At 44.1% G+C, this 7,877-nt stretch overlaps 1 pseudogene; it reads left to right on the top strand.

The window, feature by feature from the left end:
• Positions 1–4,522: 4,522 nt before the first annotated feature.
• LOC112479480 lies at positions 4,523–4,641 on the top strand (annotated as a pseudogene).
• Positions 4,642–7,877: the final 3,236 nt, after the last annotated feature.

The following is a 7,877-nucleotide window of genomic DNA, read 5'->3' as shown; positions in this document are numbered from 1 at the left end:
TTCGTTTGTTGCTTCTAGGTTTATATCCCACATATAAGTGATATCATGTGATTTTCAACTTTTTCTGTCTGGCTTATTTTGCTTAGCATGCTTATCTCGAGGTCCATCCATGTTGTCACAAATGGCAGCATTTCATCTCTTCTTATGGCTGAGTAATATTCCATTGTATATATGCACCACAGCTTCTTTAGCCAGTCATCTATCATAGGATACTTCGGTTGCTTCTATGTCCTAGCCACCGTGAATAATGCTGCTGTGACTATCAGTGTGTCTTTAGATACTTTCTAAGTGATCGTTCATGTAAGGTATTTGTGGGAACTGTCACAGTGACAGTTTGGGAGGCAGTCAAAACAAATTGGGAAGACTGGAGCTTCACATCTTGACACCTCCCTGCCACCCCCCACCCAGTGCAATATTATGAATATAAAAGTTAAAGCCCTGAAAGGTATAGTGTTACACTGAAGGTTACACTGTTAAAATCTGACTATAAGTCAGAACTTAACACCCAAGCTGGTCTTTTCCCAGTATATCATTCTTTGTTCTTAATGAACTCTACGGTAGACTCTTAGAGTTCTGAATTCTCTCCCTCTCTCCCTCTCTTCCTCTCCTTCCCTAGGGTTAGGGTTCACCAGAAAGTGCTTGCACTTGCCTCTCCAGTACATGTAATCCTGGGTCCTGATTTTATCAAAAAACACTCTCTGGGCTTCCTTGTCCCTGTCCTGCCTGCTTAGCAGGGGCTGTGCATGGAGGGAGAATACAAGATCTGTTTTGCTCTTAATCAGTGTCAGTATTAGAGCAGAGGGGCTAGGAAAGGAATGTGAGCCATGAGATTGAGACCACGAGATTGAGACCACGAGAACAGATCATGTGATAGGGCTGATGGAAACCAGGGCCTAGAGACAGCCAGAGTCATAGGGAGCCAGACCCATCACCCCATCAGCTCCTTTCTCAGCCATTTTTCAAATCACTAACAAGTGCTTTGAAAGACACAAAGAAAGATTTGAGTGTCATGGTTGGATGTTACAAATACTGAAGGAGCCGTGGATTAGGAATCAGGAGGCCTGGCTTCCAGGCTTGGCTCTTCTACTGACCTGTGGCCTTGGTCAAAATGACACACTTCTCTGGGCCTCTTGTTTCTCACACGTTACATGGGTTAATCAGCTGCTTGCCTATGCTCACAGGATTTCTGTGAGGCTAAAAAGAACAAAAGTGAACAAGCTTTGAAAATGACAATGCAATTGTAAAGATGTAAGAGATGACTGTTGTTGCACTGAGCTAGATCCAAACAGCCAGCAGCTCTGGGTCCATGCCCTGGTGATAAATGGCAGCATGAAAGACTTTATTCACTTCCTTCTCCCATATCAAGGCTTGTCCCCTGGAAAGGATTTGGGCACTGGGAAAGCAGAGCCCATCCTGGGGTTGCTGCCAACCCTGCTGTGTTGGCACTTTGGAGTACTATGCTGAGAGTCAGGAGCCTGGGCCCCAGACCGCATCTTACCACAGACAAGCTGTGTGCCCTGGACACCTCTTAGCCTCTCTGCACCTTGGCTGGCTCTAAAATTCTGATGCCACATCATCAGCTTGAATGCAGGGAGTTGGATCAGCTCTGGGATCTGGGGAAAGAGGGAAATAGGAAAAAATGCCTACTAAGTGCCAGGTCCTTTCCATGTCATCTATCCCTTTTCGTTTATTCAGCCCACGATTGTACCAAGCTCTGCGCCAGTTGCTGGGTCCAGCCATAATAGACAGACGTGACTTTCTGGGGAGTCTAGAGAAGCAGGAGAGATAAGCATAAAGCAAATGTTTTCATAAATATAGAATGACGATTGTGGAAAAAGGTAAGAAGGAAAGGAAGAAAGAGCGAGAGAGAGGATACAAAGCCAGCTTATTATGGAGTTGAACTTGACAGATAACAAGATGATGTCTGGCTGGAAGAGGACGAATCTTCCATGGAAAGAAAAACAGGTGGGAAGGTCCTGAGGTTGGAAGGAGAAGGGCATGGCCCAGAGACCAAGAGTGACATCAAGTGCATACAAGGAACGGTGAGCCAGGGAGGACTGTTGGTTCACTGTGCAGAGGTTGGCTGAGCCCTTTCTTACAAGTCATGGTTAGAAGCAGAGGTCTTTTTTTTTCTTTTTAATTTTATTTTATTAGTTTCAAGTATACAGTACATTGGTTAGACATTTATATAGTTTCTAAAACGATTCCCCTAATTTCTCTTTTCCTCCTCTGGCTCTCCACCTAGCCATTACATTAACGCTAATTGCATTCCCTAGAAGCAGAGGTCTTGATCCTAATCTTGGCATCTTTTTATCTTAGAATATGAGCTCCATTGACCTAGATCTTCAGAATACAATAGAATTTCTTATTTTCTGGACAATCTGATTGATCACGTTCAACAGATTAAATAAGCATTCACTGTACTCAGCCCTAGAAAAACAGAACAAAAAAAAAAGATGGAGAGAGACTTTGACCCTGCCCTTCTGGTTCTCATCTGGAGGACAGGCTGGGGAGCGGGCAGCAGGTGGGCACTTTATTAAGTAACTCTAAAGCAAAACAGACTGAGACGGTGCTGCAAAAGAAAGTGCAAAGGCTAAAGTTCAATGACCAGATCTGACAGTTTCAGGAACTTGTCACATTAATGGCTACATCTTTTGAAACGCTTGTCACATCCGTTACAAGGGTTTCCAGGAAAAAGTGTAATCTAAGCTGAGCTTTGGACAATGATAGGACTTTTTTTTTTTAATATGTTTTTTCCAATTTAAAAGTAATATATGCTCCTAATGGGAAATTTGGGAAATACAGAAAAGGCTAAAGAAGAGAATTATAACCACACGTAATCCAGAGACGCTACTGTAAACCTTTAGTGACTAACCTTTCAGACTTCTTCCCTGTGTTTGACAATGTTGAAATCGTTGTATATGTACAATTTGGCAGCACTCTCCTTATTCATTTCATATGTCAAGAGTCTTTCCCCGTGTCATACAATAGTCTTCAAAAACGTGATATAGCATGGCTGTTCAGTATTCTGTTCTTTGAATTTGCATAAGCTCTTCACTATCATCAGATATTTTGGTTGTTTCCAAATTTGTTGGTACTATGAATAATGCTAAAGTGAGTATCTTAGTGCATAAAACCTATGTCGGCATCTGGCTAGTTAGTCCCTTAGAGTGGATTCCAAGGAGTAGAATTCCTGGGATACAAGAGTGTAAACATTTGCTATGGTTTTGGATACTTGCTGACCCACCAGCAACATAGGAGCACCTCTATCTCACTGTACACTGGCCAAAACCATTTTCTTTTTAAAAATCTTGGCCATTTTGATGGGGGAGAGCAGAGCTCTCTTGGTACTTAAGTCTGCTTTTCTTTGATTAGGGATGAGCCCAACTTTGACCAGCAGAACTGAGAGCATGGGGAGGTGGGGAAAGACACAGAGAGAACAGTTTGAGGAAAGGCCTGGCGTGGCTTCTCCGCAGGCAGCTCTGTGGGAATGTCTGGAATGTTTAAAGGGCTCACAGAAAGGCTGTCTCATGTCGTTGGTAACTTCTCCTCTGCTGTCTTGGGCACTTGGGGCAGCCATGACTCTGGGCACTTCCACCTGGAGGGAGGGTGGCCATCTGACACTTGGTTCTGTTTGCCCAAGGGGTACCCAGGATTTGAGAACCCTTCTTGGCCTCATCCGCTCTGCTCCCCTACAGGACAGGCCTCCCCGCTGCCAAATTTCCTTAGTGAGAGAGGGAGTCTACTTCCAATCTCCGTGAAAAGTGAAATGTGGTGCAGTAGGATTTGAGAATAAAAAGTTCTTGGGAAATGCTTTCAAAAAACAGGACTTTATATACTGCTTTGGGAGCATAGGTTGGTTCAGTCTTTTTGGAGGGCAACTGAGTAATATGTCTGCGGCTGTAAAGTATGTATATTCTTGAACTCAGTAATTTCACTTTTAAAAAATGTACCTGAGGAAATAAACAGATAAGAATGCAAATGTGTGCACAGGGATGTGTATAGAAGGAAGTATTGGCCTTAGTGAAAATAATGGAAACAATCTAAGTGAGCATCTTTTACATGTCTGAGAAATAGAGACATTTGCATGAGAAATTGCATAGAAGTCTGGCTTGAGGAAGGGGCTGATACTAGCTAAGAAAAAACTGTCTATAGAATATCTGGAAGGATCCCCTGACCAACACCCAAGAGGATCCCTTCCTCCTAGCTTATGTTCGGCAAAGCATGACTTACAGCTAACTTGGGCAGTCACATAATGGGGGGAGGGTGTCAGCCAGGCTCACTTTAGTCGTCTCCAAATAAGGAAAATAAGTCATTCTGCCTGGAAGGAGAGGGCCTTGTCAGGTGGCAGTCTCTCCTGGTGCCTCTTCAGCTACTAAACGTGGCCAGTAGGACAGCAGATATTTCATCTGGTCGGAGATGTTCCAATAGGGAATTGTTTTCCCATCATCAGACAAGTATCATATCCCCAGCCCTCAACTTCATCGTATATCTTTCATGCAATTCAAAAAATTCTAATCAAGTCTATGGCCATGCCACCCCGAACATGCCTGATCTCCTCTGATCTCGGAAGCTAAGCAGAGTCGGGCCTTGTTAGTACTTGGATGGGAGACTGCCTAGGAATACCAGGTGCTGTAGGTGGTTAAAAAAAAATTCTAATCAAGGGACCAATCAGACTAAATGATGTATTGCAAGGAATAGAATGAAATATTAGAAAATATTTAATTCTGAATGAAAACAGGCTTTGAGAGGACATGTCACTTATTATTATCAAAAGCATGTGGTGAGTACTCACCCTGTGCTGTGGTGAACAAGGAAGGCAAAATCCCTGTCCTCGTGGAGTTTATCCTCCAGGGTGGAGAGAAGGATAACACACAAGGAAGCAAATCTTAAATGGTGGATGTGCATTGAACAGAATGCCGTGGAGTTGATGAACGGGCTGGCAAGGCAGTGACAAGGAGGGGAGGTCTCTCAGAGAAGGGGATTGTGAGCTGAGACTTGGTGGTTGAGAATGTGTAGCCCAGACAGAGGGCACCAGCACCGGAACAGAATCTGAGCCAATGTGGCTTCAGTGCACAGCAGGGAGACTGGTGTGGTTGAGGGTCTCCGCAGGCTCCAATTCAATCTAATAACAAGTAGGAATTATTGAAGAATTTTAAACAGGAGAAAAACATATATAGTTTATGTTTTATGCTATAGTTGCTTTTTAGTTTTTGTTGCTTTTTAGTTTTTGTTGTTTTTATTTTTAGTTTACAGGGTATTTTAAAAAACTGAGATATAATTGATATCCTGTAAAATTCACCCTTCAAATGTATACAAGTTGTTTTTTATTATATTTACAAGGTTATTATGTTTACAAGGTTGTGCGGCCATCACCATTATCTATTTCCAGCACATTTTCATCACCCTGAAAAGAAACTCTATATCCGTTTGCATTAATCCCCATTTCCCACTCCCCTCAGGTCCTAGCAACCACTAATCTACTTTTTGTTCCTATTAATTTGCCTATTTTGGATATTTCATAGAAACGGAATCATACAGTATGTGTCATTTATGACTGGCTTCCTCAGCTTAACGTGTTTTCCAGTTCACTCATGTCGTAATATGCATAAGCACTTCATTCCTTTTTATGGCCAAATAACATTCCAGTGTACGGATTTACCACATTCTATTTATCTTTACACCTGTTAATGGGCATTTGTGTTGTTTTTGTGATTGGGCTTATTATGAAGAATGTTGCTATGTGCCTTCGTGGGCGAGTTTTTAAGGGACATAAGCTTTCTTGAATAAATGTTCTCTGGATTGTTGCAAGCTTTTGATTAATATCCAGAGTTCAGAAAAAGTTGATTCTGACCATTTTTACTACTGTTTTCATTACTTGTATGGAAAGGGTTTTTGGAGATCCTTTCTCTGCCATTTTGCCAATGTCACTTTTGATCACTTCATCTTAAACTCTATATTAGCGTTTGATGAATCAAAACAAATTGAATTTTAAAGGTAAGTGACCCTGAGTTTTGTCTTCTAGATCATTGCTGTGGTCAGCAACATCACCTGCCTCTGTTTTTTAAATTTGTTGTTTCCAGTGGACCAAATATTAAATGAAATAAGGGGCCAACTAAGCAAGTTAGACCTTTAATCAGCTTCAAGATATGGCTTTGGGCTGAGAACAGCACAGTGGTGTTTCTTGGAGAGACGGCAAGGTTCCCACGAGGCAAGGATGCGGGATGACTTTGAGGTGCTGAGAGCCCTTGGCTGGTGGGAGGAGGCAGTCTTGTTGCCCTGACTGGCTTTGAGACCTTCTTCCAGGCCTCAAATGCCCAGCTTTATAATTCCTCATGGCCAAGGGTCACTAGTAGCTGCCAGAATGCTCTGCCCTAGGAAGGTTGTGTGTCACCGAGTGATGGAGATGCTTGCTTGCACATCACAGCTTTTCGTGGGATTTTCTGTTCAGGTAGATTGGGGATTCTGTTGCCCAGCAGCAGAGGGAGGTATGAGTTGACCTCTCAGAGCCTGGGACTTCTAGGGGATGGGGTTTATTCACTTGGGTATGGTCACTTCTCCTGGGTTGGCAGAAAGCAGATGATATTCATGCCTATGTGAAAGATGGAGGAGCTAAGGCCAGAGCAGGGCTTCGACCATCTTGGCTGCCCCGCACCCTCTTCTAAGTTCTCAAAAGGGTTTGGCTGGAGCTCTCAATGTTCCAGTTTCCGACTGGCTTGTCCTGTAGGCGGCTCCGTAGCAAGGCGGACTTTATCCAGGATTAATATCAAGTCCTGTTCTTGGACCTGAAAATCCAATTGCAGAATTCTGGCTCAAGAGAAATAAATGAGAGAAGGGCTCAGGTGATGGAGCTGATGGAGGTGGCCGGGAAATATGAGGGGCCACCTCAGGGGCTAAGAGGATCTCAGGCTGCGCTAGTGGTGGAATAATGTCTAGAGGGAAGGAGGTGAGTTTTTTACGAACGCTGGGCTGTACCAGACCCTCCTGGGTTTTGTGTCCTGGAGTACGTCTAGCGTGGGGAGGGCGACCTTGAAACTGTATTATGCTAGAACAAGTGAAGGATTTGGGGCTGTTCAGATGAGGAAAGACAGACAGACTCAAGAGATATGAGCATCGTCTGCAGATCCCTGGGGCTGTCCTAGGGCAGGGAGAGCAGGTCCCCTATGAGATCCCCGAGGGCAGAGTGGGTCCAGTGAGGGAAGCAACAGGGAGGGAACCCTCAGCTCAGCATTGGAAAGACCTCTGTAACAGGCTGAGTGTCCGTGCAGGCATGCTTAGGCCCATGTCTGTAAGTAGTGAGCCCCTCAGTTGGTCCTAACGGGCCAGATCAAGAGAATTCCACAAAGTGTTTTGCACAACATCCGAAATGGTGGTCTTTCAAAACTGTGTGGGAGCTGGCCAGGTCATTTTATCTTTAGACTTACCTCTTCTTCATTCCAGATCTCTGAAGGAAAGACTCTGCCTCCCCCACCCCATCTAGCATAAACCGGAACCCAGGCATTCTCCCAGACGTCTCCCCTTCTCTTACTCCCATCAATCAGTCAGTCAGTCCATCAATCACCAGGTCGGGCGTGTACAAGACAGTCTCAGGATATTCCTCACATCTGGCTCCTTTTCTCCACCCCACTGCTCCTGTTTTAACTCAGATCGTCATCATTTCTTGTTCTGCCCTTTGTTACAGCTTCAGGTCTGTCTAGTGGCCATCTTAAGTCATCATCCTTAAGTGCAGACTGAGCATGTTGGCACCTTGTTTGAAATCTTTGCCATCCATCCGTAGTCTCAGGATGAAGCATAGACACCTTAACATGGTATTTAACCTATTTCTCTGGCTCACTGTTCTCCCAGGTACTTCATGCTCCAGCCACATGTCACTGCCA

The sequence above is a fragment of the Pteropus alecto genome, unplaced genomic scaffold (assembly GCF_000325575.1).
Source record: "Pteropus alecto unplaced genomic scaffold, ASM32557v1 scaffold114, whole genome shotgun sequence".
Lineage (NCBI taxonomy): Eukaryota > Metazoa > Chordata > Mammalia > Chiroptera > Pteropodidae > Pteropus > Pteropus alecto.
This window is presented reverse-complemented; position numbering and strand designations above follow the sequence as displayed.